Below are 15,382 nucleotides of genomic sequence, written 5' to 3'. Positions count from 1 at the left end.
GATGCTCACTCTGCAGGTCCCAGATGGCTGAGCCCCTGCCTCTTTCACCGGGTGGCTAACAGTCCTCCTTGCTCTAGCCAGATCACCTTCATCCCAAAGGCAGGCATCTGCAAATCTCGCTGCTGCATCTTCACAAGGCCTTCTCCTACGCCTCCTCCTAGAAGGATACCTGTGTTTGCATTCAGGTTCTATCCAAATAATCCAGAACCATCTTCCCATTTTGAGATTCTTTTTTTTTTAATTTATCTTTATTGTTTAAAATATTACAGATGTCCCCTTGTTTATTTTTTTCCATTGACCCCCTCCACCCTGCACCCGCTCCTCCCAGACCTTCACCACACTATTGTCTGTGTCCATGAGCTATAAATATATGCATATAAATTCCCGGTGAATCTCTTCCCATCTCTAGCCCCACTCCTGCTTCCCTCTGAAATCTGTCTGTCTGTTCCATCTGTCTATGTCTCTGGGTCTATTTGGTTCCTCAGTTTATTTTGTTCATTAGATTCCACATCTGAGTGAGATCACGTGATACTTATATTTCTCTGACTGGTTTATTTCACTTGCATAACACTCTCCAGGTCCTTCCAAGCTGCTGAAAATAGTAAGAGTTTCTTTTTTATTTTCTTTCATACAGTCGTGTAGTATTCCATTGTGAAAATGTACCACAGCTCTTTTTATCCACTTATCTGCTGATGGACACTTGGGCTGTTTCCAATTTACATTTGCAGATACTCCCTTTCTATCCCTGTATATAAGGTAACATTCACAGGGATTAGATATTTTGGAAAGGCCTTTTTTTCAGTTTTGTTTTGTTTTTAAAAAAAGCAGCAGATCAGCATTATAATTCAATCAAATCTAAATATGCATTCGACAATGTATTTCATCTGAGTATGTAGTGAAAAACTTTTCTACAAACCCCCTAAATATATTATCTAGAAACACCCCAAAAGTAAATCACTTCTGCAAGCCTTTTGTTGAGCAGAATCATATGTTAAAACTGAAGACTTATTGCTGTGAAAAAAAATGTGTAGTACAGTAGTATGAATCTTAGGTATTAAGCATAATCAGTTAACTTAATCAAGTTAAGTTAAAAATAAAAATGTGGCAAGAAATGTGTGTGTGTGTGTGTGTGTGTGTGTGTGTGTACCTCTAAGTGGGGTGGGGGGGGAAAATCTACAAGCCATTTGACTATATAACTTGTTCAGTTAAGACTAGACATTATATCATAGCTTCCTTTTCCAGAAGACAATTAAAAATGACAATTTCAACAGTCCATAAAACACGCACTACTTGGTTGTAACCAAACAACCAAGGGGTCCGAGCTGCCTGTCACTACTTGAGCCAATTAAGCAGAGACAGGGTTAAATCATATATGAGCGTTTATTCCAATAATGCAGGCAGTATGGAGAGCAGCAGGTTATCCACAGAAATCTGCTCTGCCCCTCCCCATTAGCCAGCTGCTTCTTTTGGGTAGGAGGCAAAAATTATGTGAGAGAGTAAGAATTACAGGCATGGGAAAATAGGCAAGGTATAATGGTTACAGATTACAAGCAATGCTGGGGGGGGGGACACAAGAAGGGGAATGTCACAGAGGACTGGTGCTTCCAGGCACCACCTCTGGGACCCAATTACAGGCAATAGGGGCTGGGGGTTGCAAAGGGTGGGGGCCTGAGGGACTAGATTGTTTTAGCCACAGGGTTGTAAATCTTTCCATAAAGGTAGGCAGTTCTTGGGAAAGGAAGATGGACTGCATTCTGATGTTAACTCCCATGTCCCAGGGTAGAGGACTCTTAGACAGGTTAGAATGTGCTTTCTCTAATCAGAACAGAACAATCACGGTTAACAGAGCATAATTAGAATTTCTTATAATTATAGCTAGTCCCCAATATTCTATTTCTGCCCCTAGCACTATTTTTTACTGTAGAAAGAAATTAACTATGTGCAAAAAGCTATTTTTATTCAGCTTAATTTCAAGGCCCCTAGGATAAAAAACCAACAACAAAACACATCCATGATTCTCACAAATTAAAAAAAAAAGAATGGCATTGGAATGAGTTGTTTTTCCTCACTGAGGTTTATAAAATCTATACAAAAATTTGATACAGTCATATTGTCATGGTTCTGATTTCATTTCCATTACACTTTCTTAAAATATATTTTTTAAGTTATAAAAGTAATTATCTTCATGGTACTGAATCTGATTCCAGTTCTTTTTCATCATTTAGGATAACTGGCTTCCAGTTCCAATCAAGGAAAAATAAAAACCTCTTGTGCAGGTAAAGCCAGAACATTGAGACTGGTGTTTGGAGACAGAAAGGTTTATTTATTTAGTCAAAGCGAGAAGACAAGGAGCAAGATCCTCAATCCCCCTCTCTCAAAAAGCAAAATACGGGGGGGTTTATGCAGTTAGGGAGTAGGGAAGGAGGAGTTCCAGGGAACTGAGAGAGAAGTCTGTGTTTCTTTAGTCACAGATAACACTTTTTCTATCAGACTCCTGGGTGTCAGCAGCTGGCCGCAGCTACCTTGAAGACATTCTTTCCTTCTCCAAAACAAACTCATAAGTTTTCCTGCGACCCTGACCCTGAAATTATCTCCTCCTGCTTGACATCAGCAACCTATGACTACATTTGTGAGAACAAAAGTTGAGCAGGAAGAGCAATTTAACACATGGACATAGGCCTAATTAAGAATTAAGAAGGAACTCCTACCATTTGCAACAGCATGGATGGACCTGGAGAGCATTATGCTAAGCTAAATAAGCCAGAGGAAGAGAAGTACCACATGATCTCACTCATATGTGGAATCTGATGAACAACATAAACTGATGAACAAAAATAGATCCAAAGGCAGAGAAGCGCGGAACAGATTGTCAAACCTCAGAGGGAAGGGAGGGTGGGTGAGTGGAAAGAGATTCACCAAGGAACTTGTATGCATATATGCCTAACCCATGGGCACAGACAATAGGGTGGTGAAGGCATGGGGTGGGGGACCTGGGCGAGCTGGGAGAGATCAATGGGGGAAAAGGGGGACATAGATAATACTTGCAAAAATAAAGATGAAAAACATTAAACTATTTAATTCTAGTTGCCTAAAGTATGAGGGGCATCAACATCACAGGCTCAGCTCTGTGCCTTAGGGAGTGACTAAGGGCCCTCCTGGACAGGACAGTTCATAGAAGTGTGCTCCAAGCCTCTTTGCAGAAACAATCACCAACCTTGTAGGAAGATTGTCTGGAGGTACCTTTGTTTGACACCATTTCCAACAGGAAGTCCTCCCTCCTTTACATCACATTCGTTGTACTCACTGTCCTTAAAGCATATCCAAGAATACCCAAATCAAGGAGGTGGCTGGGAGTCATTAGGGACACAGATATTTGTTTTGTGTTTGGGGTTATAAACTAGACGATGTTACTCATTCTGGCACTCAAATTGTTCCAGCTTGGGTCATTGGCAGCTCTTTCAGGTTGGCTCCCCCTTACACATGATCCTTTAGATGGGTTGGTGTTAAAGGGTAGTAGGGCCCAGACTCTTCTATCCCCTTCAGATCTAATGGCGGACAGCTTGTACTCGCTCACTAGGGTGCTCAAATCCTGCCAGTTTCAACTGCTTTCCAATTGGTTACTAAGACTTCAGATGAATACATGTTGGTAAGATCTTCTCTGTTGCTCCCTTGGGCTTCCCCCTGCACAGAGGCTGCTGCTGCACAGGCCTTGGAGCTGTTGGTGGCTGGTTTCCACTGTTCGTCCTTGGAGGTGTGTGCGGAACTGTACAGGTTTAGCTCACATTTTGCTTCCTAGAAGGTCGTCCATCTTTCGTTGGTTTTATTAACCAAGTTTCTCTGTGGGTTTTCATGGGGACATTGAAAGATTTTTAAAAGCTAAGGACTCATAGTGGGATATTTAACACATTTTTTTTTCTAGTAACTGATAGAATAAACAGATAGAAATTAATAAGTAGATTTTGGAAAAATAATAAAATAAATTTAATTTATACAAATTGAAACCAGTATCAAGTAATGTCATAACACACCTTCTTTTCAAATACACATGGAACATTTTTTTAAAAACTCTTGGCTATAAACAATTGTTATCATATTTAAAATGATGGAAGCTATGTAAAGGATAATCTTTAGCTACAGTAGAATTAGGCTAGAAGTGAATAACATGATAATTCAGAAATCCCCATTTATAAATAAATAAACATATTACTAAATAATTCATGGTCAAAAATATAATTTACTATAAAAATTAGAAAATATTTCCACTTAAAAAATAATGAAAACACCACATACCAGTACAAGGAAAAACTTGTGGAATGCAGCTAAAACTGGTCCTTACAAGAGAGTTTATAACTAAAACACATGCATTAGAAAAGAAGCAAGGACAGTTATTAAGAGAAGGATCTAGAACAAAAACCGGCCTGTACAGATAATTTTTGCAGCTTCCTACTCAGGTACTTGCAAATTAAGTCAAGCACTGCCACCCAGTGGCATCTTTTGGAATTTGGAATTCAAAATCCACTTGATAAAACAGTACAAACTACTGCTTTTTTGACTAGTTGATTATTGTGCCTTGGTGCAAAAAGTTTCCATTATAGAAACCCACCAGGAATGTTATGGGTTGGGAAACATTTTGATTTGTGTAATTTCAGAGAGACATGCTGATAAATATGGCACAACACAGCAGAGCTCTTTGATAACATGGAAATTGTATGTTCAGGACATGTCTGTAGAAACATATAGATGGGTTTAAGTCAGTCTGCTTTGTTTTCTATTTGTTCATTGTTTCAACATTTTCCTGCCTTTTTAAAAAATTAATCTGGTATTTTAATGATTTAATTGTTTTCCCCATTATTGGGTTATTTGTTTTATAATTTTTAGTGGTTGCTTTAAGAGTTTACAATATGTATCCTTATTTTATCACATGTAACTTCAAATGATAATGGTACACATAAGTAGTAAGAATTTTTCAATTTCTTTCCTCTCTTCTTTTAGATTATTTTGGCCATATATTTTGAATCTACATGTGTTATGAACTCAACATAATTTAAAAATATTTTTGATTTAAATAGTTATTTAACTTTTGAGATATTTTCTAAATGAGGAGCAATCTATATTGGCTCAAATGATTATCTTTCTGAAATTCTTCATTCTTTTTTATAGATCAAAGTTTTTTTTATTATTTTTATTCTGCCTAAAAACCTGCTTATATCATTTTCTGCAATGTAAGTATGCTTGCAATGAATTCTCTCGACATTTTTTCTGAGTAAAGTTTTAAGGTGCCCTCATTTAATAAAATATTTTACTTCAAATGGGGTTATGGTTTGATTATTTTTTTCTCCAACACTTTTAAAGATGATCTGTCTTCATATGGGTCTTCTAATGAGAAGACTGTCGTCATTCTTATCTATATACTAGGGGCCCAGTGCACAAATTCATGCACTGTGAAAGGAACTGTGAGCCGCGAGGCTGCAGTAAGCACAGGGGTGGGTCTTGGCTCATCCTCTGTGCCCCCACCCAGCCCCTCCTGCTGCGGCCCCAGTCCCCTGTCTGCCAGCAGCCCTGCTCCTGCTTCCCCCACTCCCATGCACTAATGGCACTGGCCTTGCTCGCACCTGCTGATGGCACAGAGTGATTGGGGCCAAAGCCATCAGTGGGTGTGAGTGGCAGCTACTACCCTGATAGCCCCTCATGAGCAGGTGGTGGTGGAGAAGCCCTCAGGCATGATCAGGGCCAGCAACTGCTGCTCCCACCCGCTGATGGTGCTGAGCGATTGGGACCAGTGCCAGGCACTGGCAGAGGGTGCAAGCAGCGGCTCCAGTGCCAGCTGCGGTTGAGATCAGGGCTGGCGCTGGCATTGGGTACGAGTGGGGTCAGCACCGGCAGCAGGTGCGAGTGCCAGGCAGGACTGTGGCCTGTGGGAGCAAAGAATTTTCAGTAACCACCAGAGGCTCGTCCTGATGACAGCAACCGGCACCCCGCCTTGGTCTGGCGCCCCTGCTCAATTGCTCCACCATCCCACCATGGCCTATGCCAGTCATTTCTGCTCATGCCCCCTGGTGGTCATCGCATGTCATAGCAACTGGTTGTTCAGTTGTTCTGGTTGTTCTAGTTGTTCCGCCATTCAGTCTATTTGCATATTAGCATTTTATTATTTACTAGCTGTCTGGTGCATGAAAATTCATGCACTCAGGGAGGATCCCTCAGCCCGGCCTGCACCCTCTCATAATCCGGACACCTCGGGTAGGGTTCCTAGGCCTGGCCTGAGATCAGGGCCTATCAGGGTTTTCCTTTCCCCAGCTGCAGGCAGCTGGCCCCACCCCCCCGCTGCTGCCACTGCTTGCCATCTGTGCAGTGCTGCCCCGCCTCCCCTGCCACTGGTAGTCTCCCTGTACAGGCGACAGGCTGTGGTGCGATGGCTTGGCTGGCCTGGGCCTCCCTCTTTCTTTGCTGGGGGGCGGGGCCTGCCCTGTGAGGGGCCATCTGCCTACCTGATCACCCCTAACCACTCTCCCTACTTGCCTGATTGCCCCAACCGCTTGCTTGGGGGTGGGGCCAGCCCATAGCGGGCTGTAGTGGTCTGGCCTCTGGTATTTCGGTTGTGATGCCTCTGGCCTTTTATTATATAGGATTATATTATATAGGATACTTCTGTAAGTAATGTTCCTTTTTCTCTCTGGTTGGTTTGAAGACTTTCTTTTTGCCACTTCTTTTTTCAGCAAATTGATTATGAGGTATCTTGCTGTGGTTTACATTTTTATTATTTTGGTGGGATTTATTGAGCTTCTAGAATCTTTTAGTTTATAGTTTTCTTCAGATTTAGAAAAATTGTGACCCTTTCTAACTTTAAATAATTTATCTGTCTCCCCCTACTTCCATAACATATCTGCTACCACTTTCTGGAACTTTAATTACACACATTAAACGGCTTGATATTTTCCCAGGGGTCACTGAGGCTCTCTTTATTCTTTCCTCTCTGTATGCTTCATTTTGAATACTTTCTATTGTTATTCAACTTCACTGATCTTCATCCTAAGTTCAAAATCTCGTTTAGTAAATACTTCAATTATAGAAGATAAATAAATCCCATATTCCTTCTGCTTAAAAATTGTCTTGGTCATTCTATGTTAATTGCAAAACAAAACATAAACAAAACAAACAAAAAAAACACACACACACAGAAAAAATAATGTAAAAAAACAACCCCCCCCAAAAAAAAGAACAAACAAACAAAAGCCTTTGGAATCTGCTTGTCAGTTTTCCCCCAAAAAATTTTCTGAGATTTTAAGTCAGATTTCATTGCATTTATGGTTTATTTTTAGGACAATGTTTATGTTAAAAATGATGCAATTTCCAATTCATGTACATGGAGTATATCTCAATTGATTTCTGTTCTAACTTCTCTCCGCAGTGTTTTGTAGTTTACAACATCAAAGTTTTACAAGTCTTTTGCTAGATTTAATTATAAGAATTTGATTTTTTGGTTGATATTGTGAATGGGTCATAATGTTTTAATTTTATTGTCCTATATTTCTTATAGTATAAAGAAATATATTTGATATTTTAATATTGAGCTTATATATTAAGACTGCTAAATTTACTTATTAACTCTGACTTATAAATTCCTTAGAAATTTCTTCTTACATGATCATATCATCTTCCAAGAAAGGCAGTTGTATTTCTTTTTATTTTTTTCCCAATATGTGTGACTTTGATTTCCTTGTCTTATCTTATTACATTTGGTCAAGATCTCCAGGACAATGTTGAATTGAGGTGGTGAGAGGGGATCTTATTATTTTTCTTGATTTTAGGAATAAATAATTTTATATTTTACTATTAAATTTGATATGATATTAGATCTAACTTTCTCATAAATACCCTTGAAGAAGTTAGGGAAATTATTTTCTATTAGAGGCCTGGAGAACAAAAATTTGTGCACTCGGGGGGGGTCCCTCAGCCCAGCCAGTGCCCTCTTGCAGTCTGGCACCCCTCGGGGGATGACCACCTGCTGGCTTAGGCCCACTCCCCAGGGGATTGGGCCTAAGCTGGCAGTCATACATCCCTATGGCAGCCCAGTAGCCCTTGGGGGATGTCCACTTGCCAGCGGGGAGCAGGCCTAAGCTGCAGTCAGACATCCTTAGCACTGCTGAGGAGGCGGGAGAGGCTCCCACCACCACTGCTATACTGGCAGCCATCAGCCTGACTTGTGGCTGAGCAGAGCTCCCCCTATGGGAGCTCACTGACCACCAGAGGGCAGCTCCTGCATTGAGCATCTGCCCCCTGGTGGTCAGTGTGTGTCATAGTGATTGGTCATTCCCAGTCATTCTGCTGTTAGGGTCAATTTGCATATTGCCCTTTTATTATATAGGATAGAGGCCTGGTGCATGGGTGGGGCCGACTGGTTTGCCCTGAAGGGTGTCCCGGATCAGGGTGGGGGTCCTGCTGGGGTGCCTGGCCAGCCTGGGTGAGGGGCTGATAGCTGTTTGCAGGCTGGCCAAGCCCCCCAGCAGGGACCCTCACCCCATGAGGTGTGGGCATCCTGGGTGAGGGGCTAATGGCTGTTTGCAGGCTGGCCACAGCCCTCAGCCACCCAAGCACCCAGTGGATGCTGGCTGGAAGCAGGTATATGGGATTTACTTATCTTCTATAATTGAAACTTTGTTGCCTTGAGTGGAGGCCATAGCCGGCCAGGGCAGGCAGGAAGCTTGGCTTCCTCCATCATTGAGGCAACCAAGCCTCCTGCTTGCTCCAGCTACGTGGCTGCCGGCTGCCATCTTGATTGGGTTGATTTGCATATAGTCGCTCTGATTGGCTGGTGGGCGTGTCTTGGGCATAGCGGAGGTGCGGTCAATTTGCATGTTTCTCTTTTATTAGATTAGATTGTTTGGTGAGGGATTTATACTTATTATTATTCAATGTTGAATTCATTTAAATGCTTTCTCTGCATCTTTTAAGCTTATCATATTTTTATTATTAAAGAACTTCCATTAACACACTTGTCAAATGTTAAAACAATATGCATAATTAAAGTTAACTATATTAGTGATACATATAAAATAGTTGGGTTCTATGTGCTAACATTGTGCTTAGAATTTGTATTTGCTTTTATGAGAGATTTTTATCTGTTACTTTCTTCTTTTTTACTGCCCTTGTCAAATTTGGGGTTCAAGTCTGCTGGTTATATAAAATGATTTGTAAAATACTCCATCTATATTTTTTTTCTTCTTTGAAAAATGTGTATAAGACTGGCATTCTTTTTTCTTTCAGTGGTTTGAAGAATTCAACAGTGAAAACATCTTGCCTGTGGCTTTTATTGTAGGAAGTTATTAAAATTGCAGATTAAATATCACTTATAGTTATGTTGACATCCAGCTTGTTTAAAACTTATTCTTAGATGATTTTTTTGTTTTTTCAAGAGATTTATCTATTTTTTTCAAGATTTTAAATTTATTGACATGATATTATTTATATTTTATCTTTTAAAATGATATTATAGGACACCCTAAAGACTCCACCAAAAAAACTACTAGATTTAATAAATGAATTTGGCAATGTAGCAGGATACAAAATTAACACCCAGAAATCAATGGCATTTGTATACACCAGAACTCTCAGAAAGAGAAACTATAAAAGCAATCCCATTTACCATTATAACAAAAAAAAATTTAAGATACTTAGGAATAAACTAAACCAAGGAAGTAAAAGACTTGTATTCAGAAAACTACAGGACACTGAAAAAAGAGATAGAGGAAGATATAAACAAGAATATACCATGTTTATGAATTGGTAAAATTAATATCATTAAAATGTCCATACTACCCAGAGCAATCTACAGATTCAATGTAATCCCTATCAAAATATCAACAGCATATTTTACATATCTGAAACAAATACTTTAAAAACTTATATGGAACTAAAAAAGACCCCGAATAGACCCAGCAATCTTGAGAAAAAATAATAAAGTTGGTGGCATCATAATACCAGAGATAAAACTACACTATAAAGCCACTGTAATCAGAACATACTGGTACTGGCAAAGGAACAGGCATATATATCAATGGAACAGAATAGAGAACTCAGAAATCAATCCAAGCCATTATGCTCAATTAATATTTGACAAAGGAGGCAAGAGCATACAATGGAGTCAAGACAGTTTTTTCAATAACTGGTGTTGGGATAATTGGATAGTTACATGCAAAAAATAAATAAATAAAACTAGACCACTAACTTTCACCATATACAAGAATATACTCAAAATGGACAAAAGACTTAAATGTGAGTCATGAAACCATAAAAATCCTAGAAGAAAACATTGAAACAAAATATCGGCTGTCTCATGGAGAACTTTCACTGATACATGGCCTAAGATAAGAGAAACAAAGGAAAAATCAACAAATGGGACTACATCAAAATAAAAAGCTTCTGCATAGCAAAAAGAAACCAGCATCAAAATAAAAAGGGAACCCACTGTATGGGAGAACATATTTGCCAATGATACATCTTATAAGGGGTTAATTTCCAAAATATATAAAGTACTCAAACATCTCAACAAAAAGAAGATAAACAAGCCAATTTAAAAATGGGCAGAAGACCTGAATAGACACTTCTCCAATGACGACATACAAATGGCCAAGGGAAATATTAAAACATGTTCAATGTCACTAATAATCAGAGATGCAAATTAAAATGACAATGAGGTACCACCTTACACCTGCTAGAATGACTATCATCAATAAATCAGCAAACAACAAGTACTGGAGAGGATGCGGAGAAAAAGGAACCTTAGTACACTGCTGGTGGGAATGCAGACTGCTGGTGGGGTGCAACCACTATGGAAAACAGTGTGGACTTTCCTCAATATATTAAAAAAGAAACTGCCATTTGATCCAGTGACCCCACTTCTAGGAATATAGCCTAAGAAGCCAGAAACACCAATCAGAAAGAATGTATGCACCCCTATGTTCATAGCAGTGAAATTTACAATAGCTAAGATCTGGAAAAACAACTCAAGTGCCCATCAGTAGATAAATGCATTAAAAACTGTGGTGCATTTACACAATGGAATACTATGCAGCTGTAAAAAAAAAAAAAAAAAAAGGGATCTCTTACCCTTTGAGATAGCATGGAGGGACCTGGTGATTATTATGCTAAGTGATAAACCAGTCAGAGAAAGACCAGTATCACAGGATCCCACTTATATGTGGAATCTAATGAACAAAATAAACTGATGTATAAAAAAGATCCAGAGACATGGAAGCATTCAACAGACTGATGTATTTCAGAGGGAAGGGGGGGAAAGAAAAGTGATTAGCCAATGAATTTATATGCATATATGCATAACTCATGGACAGACGAGAAAGGCCTAGGGAGGGGATGGGAGCATGTTTGGAGGTGTAAATGGGGGTAAAAGGGGGACATCTTTAATACTTTCAACAATAAAGATAAAGTTAAAAAAATAAAATAAAATGGCATTAGAATCTGTAGTGGTCTTTTTTCTTATTTCTGTTATTTATTTTTTTATGAGCCACTTAAGGATTTATCAATTTACCAACCTTTATAAAGGTGGTATAGTCTTTTGTTGATCCTTTTTATATCATGTTTATTTTAATGTCATTAATTAATCCTCATATCTTTATTAATTACTTTCTTCTACATTTTTAGAGCTCTATTTACCATTTGTAATTATTTGATATGGGTGATTGCATTACTGATTTTCATCTTGAGTAATAGTATCAAATGCACACTTTAAAAATATACATTGTACATGTAGAGATGCAGAAACAACTGGACACCTTTTCAACTTTCTAAAGTTTGACAGCAATGGATTAATGAGGAATACTTTCATGATAATACTAGAGGCTCAGTGCACGAAAATTTGTGCACTGGAGGGATCCCTCAGCCCAGCCTGTCCCCTCTCAGAGTCCGGGAGCCCTCAGGGGATGTCCTACTGATGGCTTAGGGGAGCGGGCCTAAGCCACAGTCTGGCCTCCCTCTGTGGAAGGCAACTGGACCAATCAGGGGAAGATGCCACCCCCATCACCCCACTGCTGCTGCCACTGCCAGCTGCCACAGCTGCCAGCCCTCCTAGGCCCTCGCAGCTGCTGCAGCTTTGTCCGGAAGGACATCCAGAAGACATTTGGTCTATCTGGTCTAATTAGCATATTACGTTTTATTTGTATAGATCAGGGGTCCTCAAACTTTTTAAACAGGGGGCCAGTTCACTGTCCCTCAGACCGTTGGAGGGCCAGAATATAGTTTAAAAAAAAACTATAAACAAATTCCTATGCACACTGCACATATCTTATTTTGAAGTAAAAAAACAAAATGGGAACAAATACAATATTTGTATTTGCATGTGGCCCGTGGGCCGTAGTTTGAGGACCCCTGGTATAGATTATATTTATTTTCTTATCAAGTGGTTTTTAGATCTTATGATGAGTATATGAGTAATTCCATAATTACAAGAACATAATGTTGTTACATCTTTTTGGGTTTTGTACAAAAAATAATTTTAGCACTACTGGCCTTCAGCAGAACGAGAGAAGAATTTTCAGTCTTTAGTCAAGGACAAACTACATGATGTACAAATAATGGAAATGCCCTGGGTAAGAACTCATACAATGATTCCAATGAGATACAGCAGTAGAAATTGCATGTTTAATCAGCAATTTGACCCAAAAAAAATATTAGCAGTGTTATGTTTTGCTGATAAAAATATCTATCACATTGTGTTCATTGTGGAACTTGCCGAACAAAGCAGTCTCCTATGCCTTTATTGTCTAATATTTGTATTTGGTACTTGCTGTACAAACAGCCCTGTCATTCACTCTGAGGAAGATATTAAACTGATATGGATACAATAAAAGCCAGACCTTTTATAGTTTAGATCATCTGTTTTCTAAAATAGACAATTAGATACACCCAGCACTTGAACATAAGTTAAAGGGGTTATGCTAAATATAAAAATCCAGTCTCAAAATAGTATATACTGTATGATTTCAGTTATATTACATGAAAAAACTATCATGATGGAGAATAGACCAATGGTTGCCAGGGATGAGGGGTGGAGAAAGGATACGACTGCAAAGGTTCAGAAAGTAAGAGTTTTGGAGGTGGTGGATGTGTTCTGTATCCTGATTGCATAGTAGTTTCACAAATGTATCCATGTGTTAACATTTGGATATAGTTTTATTGCATAAAACTACACAATAAAATGTCAATTTTAAAGCATGTTCATTTAAAAAATAATTTGAGTTTCACTTCTGGCCTTGGTGACAACAGACAGCTTCTCTTTTTATTTTATTTTTTTCTTTTTTCTTTATTGATGCAGTGGTTCTCAACCTGTGGGTCGCGACCATCTGAAAACACATATAGCATATCAGATATTTACATTACGATTCATAACAGTAGCAAAATTACAGTTATGAAGTAGCAACGAAAATAATTTTATGGTTGGGGGTCACCCAACATGAGGAACTGTATTAAAGGGTCGCAGCATTAGGAAGGTTGAGAACCACTGGAAATGTGTCCTTTTCCCCTCATTGTTCCCCTCAACCCCCCCAGTCCTGCCCTCACCTCAACCCCTGTTGTCTGCATCAATATGCATGCATACACTTTTTAAACAATGATTGAAACACCTGTTTTCATACCTGGGATAATGGCAAATACCCTAAAGGGAGAGAAGAGTAATGAATGAGGTCAGTCCTACAATTTTGTCAGCCTTCTGCCTGGAGGAAACCTACAGATCATTGTTCAGGTAATTGATCGGAATTGAGGAGGTAGAAAGGGAAGTTTGGGGAGACTGAGGCAGCTGGAACCATAATGTAGAGCTCTGGACAGGATAAAATGTTATATAAAAAAAGAGCTTTAGAAAAATGTCTCGGGCCATCCTAGACCAGCTGCATAATGTGCTAGGAAAGCGGGGACATAACTCCGTGAGGCCAGCAAATAAACGGGAGCTGTAAGCTAAACCAATTCCACAACCCAAACTACAACCCAAAAAGGGTGGGTAGTTGTCTGAGCTCAATACAATCATTTTCCCCCCAAATTTTTGAAAACTGCAGTCACTGATCCCGAAGCTCAACAAACCTGAAGATAAACAGGAAGAAATTATAAAAAGGTACATCACAACCAAATTGCTGAAAACCAATAATTGAAAGAAACCACATGGGGAAAAAAATACAGTATACAAGTATACAGAGATACAAAACTTCACTGAAGAGCAAAATTCTCAGAAACTAGACAAGTTAGAAGATGACAGAATGACATATTTAAAGGATTTGAGAAAAGGACAACTAAAATCATATATTCAGCCAAATTATCTTCTAACGTAGCCTCGACTGCCCTGGCCAGTGTGGCTCAGTTAGGTGAGCGTCATCCCGTGCACTAAAAGTTTGCCTGTTTGATTCCTATATTTTGTGATGCCACCAACTCAAGAGGTAGTTTCCAGGCCCTGTGGATTCTAATCACTTTTGTCTTGGAAATGACACACATGAATTATATCTGATCCCTTTGGCTAGCTGGGGTCCCATCACCTTACTTCACTGCTAGAGAAGGGATCTAAAAATTATAGAAGCACATGGATATTCAGCGAACAATCAGTGTCTCCAACACTGTCACTTGGTTTTGCCTGATCTCGGCAAAGTATTCATCTTAATCTCAGTTGCTTATCTATGATCTGAGACTAATTGATGAACTGGGCCAAGTGAGGTTTCAGTGTAAGAGACTCACAGAGGGCGGTCCTGGCTTCACTTCATACGGCTGAATGAGCTTGTGCAACTTTTGAACTTTCCTCCGTCTGTTTATTGCTCTCTCACATGACAGAAGTACTACTGAGGAGTAAATAAAATTTAAAAGTTTTGGTATACTGACTCGACTACAGAGTTAAGTGCTCAAAAACGGTTAGCTATCTTCATGATTGTGGTATAATTTTAACATAACTAGTATTACTTACTGGCGTTCAAAGTTGTAGCAAGACAATCAAAAGTTATAATCCTATAAAAGTTAAGTGAGCCTATACATCTTGCTTTGTAAAAGCTCCCAATACTTTCAAATAATTCGTTTTCCTTCTCTTTGAGATGTGTTATTTAAATCATATACCGGGTTTGTTGAATTTTCCTCAGGCCTTTAAAAAAAATAATGAAAGTATTCTGCACCTCATAATATGCAATAAACTGTTTGTTTGACTACCTAGCCATCCAGCAAGGAGGTTGGACAAGGCAAAACCTGCAAACAGTAAGTGCTGTATGTTTACAGTGATCTTTGCCCTCCTACTGTTTATTTCTGAACAGGCAATGAAACGACACAGGGAGCAGTGGAGTTTGTGTTCCGGAAGTTAGGTAACACTTTATGATAGGTCCAAACCTGCTTATGAAAGTTCTGTCTC

Source organism: Myotis lucifugus, unplaced genomic scaffold (genome assembly GCF_000147115.1).
Source record: "Myotis lucifugus unplaced genomic scaffold, Myoluc2.0 scaffold_266, whole genome shotgun sequence".
NCBI lineage: Eukaryota > Metazoa > Chordata > Mammalia > Chiroptera > Vespertilionidae > Myotis > Myotis lucifugus.
The sequence above is the reverse complement of the archived record's forward strand: the minus strand, read 5'-3'. Positions refer to the sequence as shown.